Source organism: Danio aesculapii, chromosome 16 (assembly GCF_903798145.1).
Source record: "Danio aesculapii chromosome 16, fDanAes4.1, whole genome shotgun sequence".
NCBI classification, from domain to species: domain Eukaryota; kingdom Metazoa; phylum Chordata; class Actinopteri; order Cypriniformes; family Danionidae; genus Danio; species Danio aesculapii.
In genome coordinates, this window is record NC_079450.1 from 6,864,274 (window position 1) to 6,881,304 (window position 17,031).

A 17,031-nucleotide genomic window follows, 5' to 3' on the forward strand; every position below is an offset into this window, starting at 1 on the left:
TAAAATCAGTTAAAAATTTTAAAAAGCCATTTTAAGGTCAAAATTATTAGCCCCTTTAAGCTATATATTTTTTCTTATATATTTTTTTTTTCTTGTATAAGTGTCTTGAAAAAGATCTAGTCTAATATTATTTACTGTGATCATGACAAAGATAAAATAAATCAGTTATTAGAGATGAGTTATTAAAATTATTATGTTTAGAAATGTGCTGAAGAAATCTTCTCTCCGTTAAACAGAAATTGGGGGAAAAAATAAACAGGGGGGCTAATAATTCAGGAGGGGTGGCAAATAATTCTGACTTCAACTGACTTCAATATTATTTATTAATCCATATTATTTGGTGCATATAAACAAAACATATTAGATTTATTAAATAGATATATTTATTAAACATATAACATTTTAGTCACCAAACATTTTTAGAAATTGAAAGATAATACAAATAAATTCAAGCAAAATATAGCAAAAACAATTACAACCAATTTCAACTAAAGCTTTAAATTTTTTTCTCCTTCTTAAATTTGTTTTTAATATTTTTCTATAATATATAAATATGGCTGTATTTCGACCCTTATCATAAGTTATTTTGTTAGATAAGCTCCAGATTTGGCTTAAGTACTGACTAATCTAATGTATACACTGAAAATAATTATTCAAAGATGATTCCTTGGATTTACTACATTTTTTTTTACGTTAAATGATTGTAAACAATTTATTTAGATTGAATTTAAACAAACAAATTAAGTTGAATTTTCTTAAATTTTATTTGTTTGTTTAAATTCAACACAAATAAATTGTTTGCAACATTTTTTATGCGCAAATAAAATATTGTAGAGCTTCCTAAAATTCTTAATATAAAAGATAGATTTGCGAGGGATGTACCTCTATATGCTGAGCACTATTGATAATAATAATAATAATAATAATAATAATAATAATAATAATAATAATAATAATAATAATAATAATAATAATAATAATTATTATTATTATTATTATTATTATTATTATTATTATTATTATTATTATTTGAAGGAGAAAAAAATATTTAATATTATTTAGTAAAAAAAAATGTAATAATAAAAAAATCATGCATCCTGATTTATATTCAGCACATGTAGATGATCTTTAGATTAGATTAGATTCAACTTTATTGTCACTACACATGTACAAGTACAAGGCAACGAAATGTAGTTTAGGTCTAACCAGCAGTGCAATAGCAGCAAGTGCAGGATACAGGTATAAGTTATAAAGTGCAGTTATAGAAAAACTATGGTGATATTTACAGATGGATCTGTAAATCTGTTTACACTTCAATTTTTATAATGTAAGTTAAAATATTATAAACTTAAACGTTTCTTTAAAATGGAGCATTAATGTGCAGGACTCTGGAAATGTTATGCAATGGTTAAAAAAATGATAATAACAAAAACACAATAAACAAATAAATGTATATACAAGTTATCAAACCAACAACCCAACAATCAAAGAAATAATATTTATTTAAAGAAACAAATATTTATTTAAAGAACAAACAAGTATGTACAGTGCTCAGCATATATAAGTACACCCCTTACAAATCTCTCTTTTAAATTCATATTTTTAATAGGAAGCTATACAATATTTTATTTGTGCATATACATTACATTAGTCAGTACTGAAGCCAAATCTGGAGCTTATCTAACAAAATAACTTAAGATAACAGTCCAAAAACTAGCACAGCCAAAATTACATGTTATAGAAAAAATATTAAATACAAATTTAAAAAGAGGAAAAATCAGGAGAAGCAAAAAAAAAATGGAAAATTATTAGAAATTTTGTAGTTTGTAATTTTTTTCTAAATTTTGCTTGAATTTAATTGTATTATCTTTCAATTTCTAAAGATGTTGGGAGATTAAAATATTATTTTAATAAATATAAACATTTAAAAAAATCTGTTTTGTCTAAATGCAAATGCTTAAAATACAATGCTTATATTTACTGAGAAAGGAAATACGTAAGTAAATAAATAGTCATTGATTTAGTCATTTAGCAAAGCAGTGTCTTCAAATAATTTTCATTCGTAGATTTTCTCAGCAGCACGCTATGATTAATTTGATTATGGAGTCATTTGGTGCAGTTTTGATATTAAGTGACAGTCTGCACATGCACAGATCTACAGATAACAGCAGCACACCTCATGTCTACCTCTGCAAATTGACTTGATTGTGAAAATAGAAGTTGTTAATTTCCCAGTCAACTAAAGAAACATTTTTAATTGCTGAATGCTATTCTCCGCACACAATAATCAATTTGATTAATAGTATCGTTGTTCGTGGTTATGATGTTTTGATTGACAGTCTGTGCGCGTACAGTGCTTCAACCTATAATTACAAACTCAATTAAAAGTAAAATGCAATGCAAGTCATATACATCAATAATCATGTATTTATTTTTTCTGAGGCTTTGTTTTAGCACATACTGATTAATTGGATTGATGTGCCGTTTGGTGTCATTTTGATTGACAGCTGTTCGAATTGTTCATTTCTGAAGGATTTAGCAGAGCATTTGCAGTTTTTGGACATTTGTTTGTTTATAGGATGTACTGTATGAGGGATGCGTAAATAAAATCACTAAATGAAATAAATAAATAAAAATACATAAATAAAACAATAGAATGAATTAATATATTAAAATCAATAAACAAATAAATAAATAAAAATGTAAAAAAAAACATTGTAATTTTTTTAAATAATAAATATAATATATACAAAAACAAATTATATGAAATAATTTATGAAATAAAAATAATGAAATAAAAACATTAAAAATAATAAAATAAAATAGAAAATAAATAAATAAAATAAAAAATGTTTGAAATAAACAAAAAAGTTCAATAAAATTGAAAATAAATAAATAAATAGAAAAATAAAAAATATTGAAATGAAAATAAATAAATAAAATAAAATAAATAGATTAATAAAAAATACATGTATAAAATAATATAATGAATTAACATACTATAATGAAATAAAACATAATAAAAAAAATAAATAAATAAATAAAATTTTTTTAAAAATTATGAAATAATCAAAATAATAAAATAAAATAGAAAATAAATAAATAGAAAATGTAAAAATAATGAAATAAATAAAATAATGAAATTAAAAATAATGAAATTAAAAATGTTAAAAATAATACAATATAATAAAATAGAAAATAAATAAATAAATAAATAAAATATTATATATAAATAAATATAAAAAAAATAAATGCATAAAATATACATAAATAAAATTACATAATAAATTAAAATAATATAATGTAATAAAAATAATAAAATAGAAAATAAATAAATAAAATCATAAAAAAATTAATAAATAAAATCATCAAATAATAAAAAATAAGAAATAAAAAATAAAAAATTATAAAATAAAATAGAAAATAAATAAAATCATAAATATAAGTGTGTGTGTGTGTGCGTGCGTGCGTGCGTGCGTGTGTGTGTTTGTGTGTGTTTGTGTGCGTATGTGTGCAAAATTGACAAACTAATTGCAAAATATGCATTGTCATGGATTTTACACTCATATTACAAAAACTACACAAATATTAATTGCTATTTTTTTTCTCAGCACATATTAATTTGATGAATAGTATTTTGATTTTGATTGACTGTCTGCAAGTGAACAGTTGAAGTCCGAATTATTAGCTGCCCTGAATTATTAGCTCCTCTGTTTATTTTTTTCCCCAATATCTGTTTAACGAAGAGAAATGTGTTCTGTTTTCAACACATTTCTAATCATAATAGTTTTAATAACTCATTTCTAATAACTGATTTATTTTATCTTTGCCAAGATGACAGTAAATAATATTTGACTAGATACTAGGAAATAAAAAAATAAAAAATAATAAAAATCAAAGGTGGGCTAATAGTTCTGACTTCAACTGTACATATATATATATATATATATATATATATATATATATATATATATATATATATATATATATATATATATATATATATATATATATATCAGTTGCAACATGTACAGTAAGTCATTGATTTATTCGTCCAGAAAATGAATTGTAAAAAAATAGTAAAATGTTACACAAGTCATATGCCTCAACAATGATGCAGTTATTTTATTTGAGGCTTTTAGATGAATTCTCCAGACTTGTCGTTTCATGTCATTTTGATTGACAGCTGTTAGAATGGCCCATTTCTAAAGCATTTAGCTGAGAGTTTGCACAGGTTCTCTCATGTATTTGTTTACGTGATGTACTGTACGTTTGTGCTTGTTCATCAGTGTGGAATCAGTCTAGAAACTGATTTTATCAGGAGGATCTTCAGATCAACATCCTGCCGCTGCTCTTGATGAGTGGTGAATCTGAAAAGCAGGCTGTCAGCGTCTCAAAAAAGTGTAAAAAGGTGTAAAAGGGTGTAAATGTTAAACCACACCAGAGATCCAGACGCGATCCTCATTTCGCTGATCTAATAGATGCTGGCTCAGCAGATTGTTTGCTGTGCTGATATGTACATGTTATATACAGTTGAAGTCAGATTTATTACCCCCCCCCCCTAAATTTTTTTGCCAATTTCTGTTTAATAGAAATAAGATTTTTGTCAACACATTTCTAAACATAATAGTTTTAATAACTCAATTCTAATAACTGATTTCTTTTATATTTGCCATGATGACAGCACATAATATTTGACTAGAAATTTTTCAAACACTAGTATTCAGCTTAAAGTCACATTTAAAGACTTAACTAGGTTAAATAGGTCAATGTATACCATTGTAACTATGTAACCATTGTGTAATGATGGTTTGTTCTGTACAATTGGAAAAAAAAATATTGCTTAAGGGGGCTAATAATATTGACCTTAAAATTAGGGATGGGGAGTCGACTCCAAAAGAGTCAATTCCTCAACTTTCAATGGACCTAGTACCGGAACTCCCAGAGTCGAGTCTGTTTTTTCAAACCCTCCTGAATGAAGCAGATACATGCTCCGGTTTCCCCCACAAGTCTAAAATTGTATGGAAAGGTATTGAATTTTACCCTCTGATTCCTGTATATACCCTGTATATTCTCAAGTAAAGTTTTCATTTAACCCATGCCAATTTCACGAATAAATAAATAAATTAATCACTAATCATAATGACAAAAGTAACCAAGATTTATTTATTGCCACAAAATCTGTGGTGGTGGTTTTGTTTTGGCCCTGAACGCACTTATTTTCATATTTAATATTTAATATTCACTTAATATTTATTCTTCTTGTTTATTTAGTAGATAACTACAAAAAAATATACCAAATGAAACTCTTCAAAAAGAGGATTTTTAAATGAAAATATAGCCAAGGTTGTGTTCAAAAACAGGTCTGACTTACTGCTCCTGGCGTATGACGTACCATTAACATAACCTTATCCAATCATGAACAAATTGCACAAAACAAACAGTGATATTTTAAAGTACACTTTAAGAATAATCACATTTATGAGAGAAAGACATATGATGTTTTTTGAGCAAGAATCTGTCATGCTGCTTTTATTTTTTATTTTAGATTTGTTAATGCATGAACTATTTAAGTTAAACATTTCATGTGGGCGGTTTATTATTTAACTGGTCATTAAATCAAGTTGAAAAAACATTTGGATGATAAATTGATGCTTTAACTTTCTGTCTCCATGATTGCAATGTAATTTTCTAAATGATCTAAACTAGACAATGAAAATATGCTGTTAAAAAGTGTAGGCTGAAAACTATTTTATTTTGACTGTAGATGATTTTAACTGCTGGATTTGTCTGACCAGAGGAGAACTGCGCAATGTAAAGCTGCAATTGACACAGTAGCATTGTGTAAAGCAGTGTTTCCCATCCCTGTTCCTGAAGGCACACCAACAGTACATATTTTGGATGTCTCCCTTTTCTGACCCATTAACTTCAGGTTTTGGAGTCTCTTCTAATGTTCTGATGAGTTGATTCAGGTGTGTTTGATTAGGGAGAGGTTGAAAATGTGAACTGTTGGTGTGCCTTCAGGAACAGGGTTGGGAAACACTGGTGTAAAGCACGATATGATACAGCATGATTAATCCTTGCGCTATTTTAAGTGAATGTAAATGGAGTCGATTCCAAAAAACCTGCAACCGAACACCCCTACTTAAAATGGTTTTAAAAAAAAACTGCTTTTCTTCTAGCCAAAATAAAACAAATAAGACTTTCTCCAGAAGAAAAAATATTAATGGAAATACGGTGAAAAATCCCTTGCTCTGTTAAACATCATTTGGGAAATATGTGAAAAAGAAAACAAAATGACAGGAGGGCTAATAACTTTGACTTCAACTGTATGCACTTGAATGTATGCGCGTCTTTGAACTATTATTAAGAGCTCTAATTTTACTCTATAATCATTGACTAATTTCAACCTCTGATATACTAACAAGTTTTTTTTACTTGTTCTCTTTTTACACACTTTATAAAGTTTCTAAAAGAGTGTTGCTGTGGAAGCTTTTAGTGAACTGTTTATTTTGCTAGCGCACATTCTTTTCTTTAGGTGAACAATTAATCTGCACAAGTTAATCCTCTAATAATAATTTTTGTTTTGGTAATCTTCCCAAAAATTCGGACCATCTGTTTCCATGTTTGCAGTGACTGTTCTTCTCTTATGATGTCAGTTTGATGCTTCAGCCACAATATTCTTAGCCACGCCCCTCTTACCGTTAGTTTGCTATGAGAGAATGATGCACAAACAGAAAGCCCTGCCTCCTACACAATCTCAATTTCAAAGCAGTTGACCAATCAAAACTCAGAGCCGGCACAGGTCTGGCAATCTACTGTTTGCTGTATCATGTTGTCATGACAACAATTTTCACTATTTTATACACAGCCTCAAAGTGCGTCCTTCGTTTTTTAGGCAATGAAAGAGACGACCAGTGGGTTCTTTGTGGTATCGGACATCCAAAGATTCATTGCGCATTGATAACAGCAGGACGTTTTTAAAAGAAAACTCTGGATTACAGTTTTAAATGTATGAATTAGATTCTAGTTTACTTGGATGTCTGACTAAACACATGTTAAAAACAAAAAGACTATGACATTTTATAGACATATTGCATTTTTATGTGTACATGTATGGACCAAAAAAGAGTTATTCATACAATTGGCAACCTTATTTTGCCAAATATAGTTTAAAATCACCACGAAAAGTAGCATTTGCCTATTCACATTGCTAAACAACAGAAGGCATTTTAAAAATGATTTTGACTCTGTAACTTGTTTTATAGCCCTAAATAAGAAAAAGTTGGGACAGTATGGAAAACAGACTTTGTAATGTTGCCATTCTTTTCACAACACTTAAAAGACCCTTAGGGACTGAAGACACCAAGTGATGAAGTGTTTTAAGTGTAATTTTGTCCTATTCTTCCTGCGAACAAGTCTTAATGTAGGCAACAGTACGGGGTCATTGTTGTCACACTTTCTCTATTGGAGACAGGTCAGGACTGCAGGCAGGCCAGTTATATTCCGGTATCCTTTTCCTCCACAGCAAGTACTTTTTCCATTGACTTGTTGAAATATGCAGGCGTCCCTGGAAAAGAAGGCACCATATTGTGCTCCAAAATCTCTATGTACTTTTCAGCAAAACAATATTAAACTTTTGAGCATTGACCTAAATGCATTGCCATGTGGACGGGATCTTACTGTGAAGAACATTTCAATGATCCTTTTCATGCTGCTAAGAATCTTTTGTGGAAAACAAAGATTACATGCATATTGTGTTTTATGAATCATGTTTTCAAGCAACCTGTCAGTCATCTTGAGCACTTAAAGCAACAGATGAAAAAACTCCAGCTTGCTTATAACCCGTGGAATAAAAATTGTTATCTTAATAGGTACTTTCCTTTGTGTGAACAGGCATAAGCCTATTTATTTTACTGGCTTATGTACACTTTTTACAATTATTCATTCGCATTGTGGCAGTTAATTCACAGTTCATAGGTTACAGCCTACCAATTCAAAACCTCATCTGCCATATGCATTTGTTAAAAAGAGTTTGTCTAAACTTCTAATTAATAATGGCCAATTTAGAGCTCAGGCTTTAATTATATGGTTGAAATCACTTTCAGAACTTTTTTGTTCAGTTGATGGGGGGGCGGAGACAAACATTGACAGCCAATCAGAATCCATCCTGAGCATTTAAAGTGACAAATGACAGAACTACATAGCAGGCACCTTGATGTCCGAATGACATCCCCAAAACACATAAAAAACGAACAAACATGCAAATCGATGCCACAGCCATATCACCCTGTAGCCCAAGACCGGTTACTCACTGAAGCTAAGCAGGGCTGAGTGTGGTCAGTACCAGAATGGGAGACCACGAGATAACTAAGTTGCTGTTGGAAATGGTGTTAGTGAGGCCAACAGGGGGCGCTCAACCTGTGGTCCGTGTGAGTCCTAATGCTCCAGTATAGTAAGGGGGACACTATATTGTTAGTGAGCGCCATTTTTCGGATGACACATTAAACCGTGGTCCTGACTCTCTCTGGTCATTTAAAATCCCATGACACTTCTCGTAAAGAGTAGGGGTGTAACCCCGGTGTCCTGGCCAAACCCCTCCAGTGGCCCTTACCGATCATGGCCTCCCAATTATCCCCATCCACTGAATTGGCTGTGTCACTGTCTCTCCACTCCACCTATAGCTGGTGTGTGGTAAGCGCATTGGTGCCGTTGTCCTGTGGCTGCTGTCGCATCATCCAAGTGGATGCTGCACACTGGTGGTGGTGTGGAGAGACCCCCCTGTTCATGATTGTGAAGCGCTTTTGGTGTATGGCCATCCACAATAAATGCGCTATATAAATACACATTACATTACATGTCAAAATGATATCAAATTGACATCTAATATTGGTATGATTACAGGATTCTGGAAGTGTTTTTTGAAGCTAAAGTTAGATGTCAATATGATGTCGTTTTGGTGCATTGTAAAGATACAAAATTCCAGTGTAAATGTATCATTTGTAATTAAAGCTTTTTGATGGACAAAGCATTTATTATACTATAACATATTTATGTCGTTATTTTGGAGGTCAAAAGGGAATAAATGTGTGGATGTCAAATGGACGTCAAGTTTATTTAAAAAAAATGTTCAAATTATTTTTTAGGGGTTTTCACCTTTATTGGAAAAGGACAGTAGAGATTTAACAGACAGGAAAGTGTGGGGAGCAGAGATAGGGGAAGGATCGGCAAAGGACGGACCTCGAGCCGGGAATCGAACTCGGGTCGCCATGAGCACCTGGTAACTAAAATAGACTGCGCCATTGACCAACTGAAAGCAGGTCTAAAGTCCAGTGCAGAGCGTGTTAGTTGTGCGCCTTAAATGCTCACACATTGCTTAATACACACAGGATGTTCACCAATAGATAAATATCTTATAAGAATATATCATATGAATAAAAATTTTAAGTTTAATTTATTACAAAATGTATTATTTTCCACATAAATATAAAAACCACTGCCTCCATGCCTTCTTCACCCAGGGGCGCTTTTTTCTGTTTATTCATGACAATCTGCATTTGTATAATGCTACTATTATTATTATTAGTATTATTATTTATTATTATTTTTATATGCATATTTATATTTGTTTTTTTATAAACAAGTTTAGATTTGTCCAACTGTTGGGATTTGGAGACGTCTTATATGGGGCATAAGAACAGGATGTGTGTTTTGGATATCCAATACTCTTCTATCCTACACACTTCTTATTATTGTTCATTTATTAATTTGCTGGAAATTAGAACTGAATTTAGAAATAGTTTTGAAACAAATCTTTGCACTTAACAAACGAAATTAAATATGTAGGTTAATGGATGTTTTCAGTGGAGTGCGTACAACACCGTTTCCTTATCCACGAAAGTAAAGGAGTAAAGTAAAGAATAAAAGTAAAGAGGCTGAATGGAGGAGGCTCATTCTTTATCCTCGCTGGTCTGTTTAACTCACTAGTGAATTGTTCCATTTTTCCACGTACAAAATCCACCTAGCAAATTCACCATGGCACGACGCAACTGACTCTTAATGGGAATGAGAGATGAGACTCTGATTGGTTTAATGCATGTTATGCTCAAAACACACCCATAACTCATTAAGAGAATAAGCACAACCCTGTTAGACCATGCGCCGTTTCGCGAAGCGTATTTTTCCGTCGTTAAAATAGCGGACACGCCTTTAATGCTTCTGCTCCATGCGCTCCAGACTTTGCGCCTAGATCATTAAAATAGAGCCCATAGTCTTTACTTTGAATGGGCTTTAAAGGGACCCAAAAAAAACATTCCATCATTTTCCTCCAACTTGTTGCTTGAGTTTCTTTCTTCTATTGAACACAAAACAAGATATTTTGAAGAATGCTGGAAGCCAGCAGAAACTTTCAGAATAGCTTGTTTGGTGTTTAACAGAAGGAAGAAACTAATAAAAGTCTCCAAATTTTGTGAACTAGGGCTGGGTGATTAATCGAAAAGCAATCAAAATCGACAATCAGAAGCTGTAATCCATCTAATTTTTCCAGGTCAATTACTTTTCCTACCGTTTTTGGAGGCACGTGACCTCGCTCTGTTAAGGCTTATTTGTACTTATTATATTATTCTGATATTATAGTTCTGCCACGTGGATGGTCTGGCGCAAGCTTTGTGATTGGTCAATTTGGTAATGGTGACAATGGTGGGTGGCAATATGTGTTTTAATTTCAGTTGTTCAGCGTTGGTGTTCAATAAATAATCATAGATGATAGATAGTGTGTGTTTACTTTAATTATTTTAAAATCAAGTAATGCACCCTATTTTCAAAAAATCTTTACTGTACCAAACTTGTCAGTGATCTATGAAGGCAAAAACATAACATAAATAAATAAAATAATCGTTCATTAATCGCAATCAAGTTAAAATGTTTAATTGATCGAGATTTTGATTTTAGACCAAATCCCTCAGCCCTACTGTGGACTATCCTGCTATTAAAACCTATTTATTTTACATACGTTATATTATATTTTGCATTCAATTTTTGCAGCCAAATTCAAAACCATTTCTTCATCCTCCATCCCCACATCAGTATTTTGTAAAATATGAATAATACCTACACATTCATATTCTCCAAATACAGTAAACTCTTCCACAAGAACAACAAAAGAATAAAACATGCTAAAATTAGACCAGGCCTCTGATATTTCACCCCAGGCTTTTTTTTTTAGCGTAGTAAATATAGTCTGTAATTAAAATGTACCCACTGGATGAAAACAACAGCAGTCGTGCTGCTTCTTCAGCCTGTAAACATTAATTTCAGGGTGTTGTTCGGGGTGAGAGGGAAGGGCTGGAATCTTTAGTGTAGTCTTCAGCAAAGTCCACGGTTTTTATTTATTTCTGGTTCAATGCAAACGGCGCTTCTTTTCCCAATCTTGTGTTTTCATTTGACTCTCCATTAGATTTGGCTGGCAGAAGAAAATGTAGCTCTGTCAACACAATTCAGCTGACTTCCTGTGTCAGACACCCACGCCGGCACTTTAACACCTCCTGTCAGAGCGCGGATGAACCCAGCGCCGCTAATACTGCTCCGTTAGCGACTTTAACACACGTTTTTTCGGCTGTTATGGCAGTCCTGGCAGACAGCGTGAAATATTTTGTTTAAAAATCAACATGACATCAAAATGAACCCAATTAATTTCCTAATACATGTAATCTGGATGTAATCATTTGACCCCCTGTTGAATTTACACATCTTTTTTTTTATCAGTTGACGTCACAAATTATGTTTTGTTTTTGTTAACCTTTTCTCTCAAGCACTTGAATTTATTGAGGTATATAATTGATATACACTCAAAAACTTACATTTGATGTTTGTTAAAGCCACTTGTATAAAATGAGTTGTAACAACACAATCCTTGAGTTTTTTTGGGGGGGAGACAACTTAATGGATTTATGTTCAACCAACTTAAAACTGTAAAAACAATTAAGTTAACTTAATCCCTTCATGTTTTCCCAACTAATATCTATTCTGTGCAACCCAGCATTTGCTTTACAGTGTATTCTCCATAGGTATTTAAATGTTTATTTTCACATTTAATTTTAATTGAAGTTGCATGTAAATGTATTGTGATATAATATAATAATAATATAATATAATATAATATAATATAATATAATATAATATAATATAATATAATATAATATAATATAATATAATATAATATAATTTAATATAATATAATATAATATAGTGTAATGTAATGTAATGCAATATACTGTAATTTAATATAATATAATATAATATAATATAATATAATATAATATAATATAATATAATATAATATAATATAATATAATATAATATAATATAATATAATATAGTGTAATGTAATGTAATGCAATATACTGTAATTTAATATAATATAATATAATATAATATAATATAATATAATATAATATAATATATATAATTTAATATAATATAATATAATATAGTGTAATGTAATGTAATGCAATATACTGTAATTTAATATAATATAATATAATATAATATAATATAATATAATATAATATAATATAATATAATATAATATAATATAACGTAATGTAATGTATCGTAATATACTGTAATATAATATAATATAATATAACGTAATGTAATGTAATATACTGTAATATGATATGATATAATATAATATAATATAACGTAATGTAATGTATCGTAATATACTGTAATATAATATAATATAACGTAATGTATCGTAATATACTGTAATATAATATAATATAATATAACGTAATGTAATGTAATATACTGTAATATGATATGATATAATATAATATAATTTAATATAATATAATATAATATAGTGTAATGTAATGTAATGCAATATACTGTAATTTAATATAATATAATATAATATAATATAATATAATATAATATAATATAATATAATATAGTGTAATGTAATGTAATGCAATATACTGTAATTTAATATAATATAATATAATATAATATAATATAATATAATATAATATAATATAATATAATATAATATAATTTAATATAATATAATATAATATAGTGTAATGTAATGTAATGCAATATACTGTAATTTAATATAATATAATATAATATAATATAATATAATATAATATAATATAATATAATATAATATAATATAATATAATATAATATAATATAACGTAATGTAATGTATCGTAATATACTGTAATATAATATAATATAATATAACGTAATGTAATGTAATATACTGTAATATGATATGATATAATATAATATAATATAACGTAATGTAATGTATCGTAATATACTGTAATATAATATAATATAACGTAATGTAATGTATCGTAATATACTGTAATATAATATAATATAATATAACGTAATGTAATGTAATATACTGTAATATGATATGATATAATATAATATAATTTAATATAATATAATATAATATAGTGTAATGTAATGTAATGCAATATACTGTAATTTAATATAATATAATATAATATAATATAATATAATATAATATAATATAATATAATATAATATAATATAACGTAATGTAATGTAATATACTGTAATATGATATGATATAATATAATATAATATAATGTATTATAATATAATATAACGTTAAGTAATGTAATGTAATGTAATATAATATAATATAATATAACGTAATGTAATATACTGTAATATGATATAATATAATATAATATAATATAATATAATATAATATAATATAATATAATATAATATAATATAATGTAATATAACGTAATGTAATGTAATATAATATAATATAATAAAATATAATATAATATAATATCGCTTAATGTAATGTAATATACTGTAATATAATATAATATAATATAATATAATATAATATAATATAATATAGTGTAATGTAATGTAATGCAATATACTGTAATTTAATATAATATAATATAATATAATATAATATAATTTAATATAATATAACGTAATGTAATGTATCGTAATATACTGTAATATAATATAATATAATATAACGTAATGTAATGTAATATACTGTAATATGATATGATATAATATAATATAATATAACGTAATGTAATGTATCGTAATATACTGTAATATAATATAATATAACGTAATGTATCGTAATATACTGTAATATAATATAATATAATATAACGTAATGTAATGTAATATACTGTAATATGATATGATATAATATAATATATTATAATGTATTATAATATAATATAACGTTAAGTAATGTAATATAATATAATATAACATAACGTTATGTAATATACTGTAATATAATATAATATAATATAATAAAATATAATATAATGTAATGTAATATAACGTAATGTAATGTAATATAATATAATATAATATAATATAACGTAATGAAATGTAATATACTGTAATATAATATAATATAATATAACTTAATGTAATGTAATGCAATATAATATAATATAACATAACGTTATGTAATATACTGTAATATAATATAATGTAATATAACATATTGTAATGTAATATAATATAATATAATATAATATAATATAATATAATATAATATAATGTAATATAACATATTGTAATATAATATAATATAATATAATATAATATAACGTAATGTAATGTGATGTAATATACTGTAATATAATATAATATATAATGTAATTCAATATAATATAATATAACGTAATGTAATATAATATAATATAATATAATATAATATAATATAATATAATATAATATAATATAATATAATATAAAATAATATAATATAATATAATATAGTATAATATAATATAATTTAATGTAACGTAATGTAATGTAATATAATGTAATATAATATAATTTTAAAAAATGATGGGTTGTATTATAATAAAATAGTATTAATATGGACAAACCAATAGGTGAATTAAACAATGTATTTAAAAAATAACCCAATTAATGGATTTGTCCAAATTTGACTCAACCTTGGGTTAATATAATATAAAAAAGCTGTGTTCCATTAACCGATCTTTGGATGAAATATGGTCAAATTCAATAGTTCATATAAACATCCAATGATTGGATTGGTCCAGATTGGACCCAACATTAGGTTAATACAACTCAGTGCAAGATATAATATAATAAAATATACTTCAATATAATATAATAATACCAATATAATTCAGTTATAATAAATATATATTAAAACAAATAAATAAAATACAAATGTTCTAAAAAAAAAGACATTGTTTAACAATAATAAAAAAATTATAACATTTTATATTAACATTATTTTATTATTATATATATATATATATATATATATATATATATATATATATATATATATATATATATATATATATATATATATATATATATATATATATATAAACTTTTTTTTTCAAAAACATTTTTTTATTTTAGTAATTTTTGTGTGTATTTTTGGGCAATTATTTTTATTACATTTTTGGTTTCTTGAATGCATCAAGTTAAACTAAATTAAAATATGAAATGTTAGACATGAATATACATTACCGGTCAAACGTTTAGGGTCAGTTTTTCTATTAATTCATTCATTTTCTTTTCGACTTATTCCCTGTATTAATCTGGTGTTGCCACAGCAGGATGAATGGCCAACTTATCCAGCATATGTTTTACACGGCGGATGGGCTTCCAACCGCAACCCAAAATTGAGAAACACCCGTACACTCCCGCATTCACACACACACACACACACACACACACACACACACACACTACGGCCAATTTCGTTTATTCAATTCATGGATACAGCATGTGTTTGGACTGTGGGGGAAACCAGAGAACCCGGAGGAAACCATGTGAACACAGGGAGAACATGCAATCTCCACACAGAAATGCCAACTGACCCAGCCGGGGCTCAAACCAGTGACCCTCTTGCTGTGAGGCGATCGTGCTACTCACTGCACCACCGTGATGCCCTTCATGTTCTTTTATTAAAGAAAATGATTCTGTTTATCAAGGTGCCATTTATTAAATATAAAAAATAGTTATGTTAAATATTTATTACAGTTTTAAATAACAGCTTTTTAATTGTGTGTAGTTTCAAATGAAATTACTACTCCAGTCATTATTGCTTTTATTACCATTAATATTAATATCAATATCAATAATAATATTAATATTTATAAAAATAATAATAATAATAATAATAATAATAATAATAATAAAAAAATACTACTAATAATAATAATACTAATAATAATAATATTAGAGTGATTTCTAAAGGATCGTGTGACTGAAGACTGGCACAATGAAGCTGAAAATTCATCTTAAAATCACAGAAATAATTTATTAAATTAAAATATAAACTGCTTTTGAACAGTTATTTAATAGTGCAATAACATGTCACTATTTTGCCATTTATACTGTATTTTTGATCAAAATTAAATTCAGCTTTCTCCCCGTGTTGACGTAGATTTCCTCCGGGTGCTCCAGTTTCCCCACGTCCAAAAACATGTGGTACAGGTGAATCGGGTTAGCTAAATTGTCCAGTGTATGTGTGTGAATGAGTGTGTATGGGTGTTTCCCAGTGATAGGTTGCAGCTAGAAGGGCATCCGCTGCGTGAAAACATATGCTGGATAAGTTGGCGGTTCATTCCGCTGTGGCGACCCCAGATTAAGCCGAAAAGAAAATGAAGGACTGAATAAATGCAGCCTTGGTGTGCAGGAGAAGCTGACTTTAAAACATTTAAAGATCCTACTGACCCCAAATGTTTGACCGGTAGTGTAAATATTCATGAATATAAATTAATTAGCAACTATTAATAACTATTAACATGGCTTTTGTGTTCATGGTTACAATTTTAGGTTTGCATTAATACATTTAATTTGTTTTGTAATGCTTTCAGTTCATCTTTTATTAAGGTATTTTTACTTTACATATTTTTAATATGAAAATAATCAGGTTTTTGACATAAATTAGTCACTATTAAGTTAATACTTGCTGCACACAATAATAGTTGAATA